The sequence below is a fragment of the Siphateles boraxobius genome, unplaced genomic scaffold (genome assembly GCF_051911475.1).
Source record: "Siphateles boraxobius isolate OS27281-9 unplaced genomic scaffold, OSU_SipBor_1 19, whole genome shotgun sequence".
Classification (NCBI taxonomy): Eukaryota; Metazoa; Chordata; class Actinopteri; order Cypriniformes; family Leuciscidae; genus Siphateles; species Siphateles boraxobius.
This window is the reverse complement of record NW_027508799.1, coordinates 5,955,889-5,958,417: the sequence shown is the minus strand read 5'-3', so window position 1 is coordinate 5,958,417 and position 2,529 is coordinate 5,955,889. Positions and strand designations below refer to the sequence as shown.

The 2,529-nt window shown below is 52.1% G+C and overlaps 1 non-coding gene across 1 annotated transcript; it reads right to left on the bottom strand.

Moving 5' to 3' along the window:
• Positions 1–226: 226 nt before the first annotated feature.
• Positions 227–298, bottom strand: trnaq-uug (transfer RNA glutamine (anticodon UUG)). The gene has a single exon. It is a non-coding gene; the product is annotated as a tRNA-Gln (tRNA).
• Between the last annotated feature and the right edge of the window lie 2,231 nt (positions 299–2,529).

The following is a 2,529-nucleotide window of genomic DNA, read 5'->3' as shown; positions in this document are numbered from 1 at the left end:
AACCATTACACCATGGAACCTTGGCGTGTGTCAACTTTTCCCATGAGCAGCAGAGATTTAAGTCATTGAGTCCAGAAGCACGATAGCAAGGAGCAAATGAAGCCTTTGCTTTTTAAGCCCATGTTTCCCCAATTCCGACTCGGTTTGAGAGTGCCAATTTCACTGCCACGTCAGCAGTTGCGCATCACCTCTGTTTTTTCCCTCCCTTCCGCAAAAAAACCTAAAAAGGTTCCACCGAGATTTGAACTCGGATCACTGGATTCAAAGCCCAGAGTGCTAACCATTACACCATGGAACCAACACACCCTGCTAGCTGGTTGTCTGAGAGGCAGATAGCGATGAGGCTAGGTGGAATCAGGTAGACTAAAAGAGGCGGACGTGGTTCCTCTGGCGAAACCCGGGATTGAACCAGGGACCTTTAGATCTTCAGTCTAACTTTCTCCCAACTCCGTTAAAGGTGGGGAACAATACATACACATACGCATGCACACATGCACGCACGCACGCAAACACACTCACAGACACGCGCACGCACAGACACGCGCGCACACACACACACACACACACACACACACACACACACACACACACACACACACACACACACACACACACACACACACACACACACACAGTATATAACAGGTTGTGGACTATTTACAAACAAAAAAGCTTTACGTAAGCTTACATAGTCTCATATGGGGTAAATGAACTTATTTAAAAAGCAAATGAACAAATTAGCTTCATGGAGGGTGAACAAATGACCCTAACGGATGCGCACACACACACATGTAGCATTTTGAAATAAACAATTTTTTTTTTTTATATCTGCCCTCTTCTTCTTCATCTCCTCCATCCACTGGTCAAGTGGCATAACAGCAGTCTGGGGACAGTAAATGTGGCCATAATACTGGCTGTGGCCAGTATCTTTGTTGCGGGGCTGGTGGCACAGACTGCACTTGTTTTTGTCCACAGTGCGGACGTAGGGCCTCCGAGCAGGTGGTGGGGAGGGAATGGGGCCAGCAGGAGCAATCTGCCGGACGGCAGGAACTGGAGCTGGACACAAAAACACAAACGGGCCAAAGGCAGGACTGGGGTTGGGAATGACAGGTGAAGGAGCAGAAACAGGTGTTTGGACAATGGGGGCAAATGCAGGACTGGGGTTGGGGACAACAGGTAAAGGGGCAGAATCAGCAGGGAACAACTGCCTTGGCCGGAAAACTTTTGGAGGATTGGGGTGCGGAGCTGGAACTGCAGTCTTTCGCTTGTCCACTGCCTTTCCCACTGTTCTTTCAGGCAAGTGGTAGCGGTGTTGGGGACCAGGCTGTAGGGGTGCTGCAGTGGGGCGAATCTGTCCAGGGGGGAGAGGCCTAGCAGCAATAGGAATGGGGGCTGGCAAGTTCACACCCTGAAGCAGGATGGCACATTCTTGCCTCTTCAGCCGCTTGTTGTGCCACTGAATTAAGGTTGTTTGATTCACCTCAAACAATTGCAGGGTGGTATTCTCCATCACAGTACCATTGCACAGGACCAGCTGCCGAATCTTGCTGTAGTCCCTCAGAATTAGAGTCCATCTTGTTACGGCATGATTTGCCAATTTTTTTGGGCTCCTGTGAATATCACACAGTTTAACAAAGATAGACTCTACCAGGCGGCAACAGTCTGGCCACTGAGCAGGGGATCCTGTTGACCCAAGGACGCAACGGGTCATGCTGTCCACACCAGGCGTGAATTCAGGCTTGGTTTTTGAGCACCTGAAGTGTCCTGTTGTAAGACGCACCTGGTGCCGGGCAGCGTACGCCACTCTCTGCTGGTCATACGGAAGCAGGCTTTGCCATAGGGCAATGATGGTACTGGCCTGCTGGTGGCTCAGAGTTTGCCCAGTTTCCACCCTAAGCCCCACCAAGTAGCCTGCCAGGTTGTCCACTCTCTCTATCCCTGGTACACTGCGCTCATCCACAGCCTGGTAAAATATAAGAGTAAATCAATGTTATAAAGATACAATATCACAAGCAGAAGAACAACACAACCATCACAATGTACTTGTCACAAAAAGTCTTACCAGCGGTTGCTCAGGCACTGGTTGCACTGCTGGAGGAGCAGTGGCTGCAGCAACAGAGACAGTGACAGTGGTCAGGAGAGGAAGGATGGAGGGGTAGGTGGTCATGGCAGATGGACCAGAGGCAGTGTGGGTGGTCATGGCAGATGGACCAGAGGCAGCGTGGGTGGTCATGTTGGATGGACCAGAGGCGGTGTGGGTGGTTGTGGCGGATGGACCAGAGGCGCTGTGGGTGGTCATGGTGGATGGACCAGAGGCGGCATGGGTGGTCATGGTGGATGGACCAGAGGCGGCATGGGTGGTCATGGTGGATGGACCAGAGGCGGCGTGGGTGGTCGTGGAGGATGGACCAGTCATGGCAGATGGACCAGAGGCGGCGTAGGTGGTCGTGGAGGATGGACCAGAGGCGCTGTGAGTGGTCATGGTGGATGGACCAGAGGCGCTGTGGGTGGTCATGGTGGATGGACCAG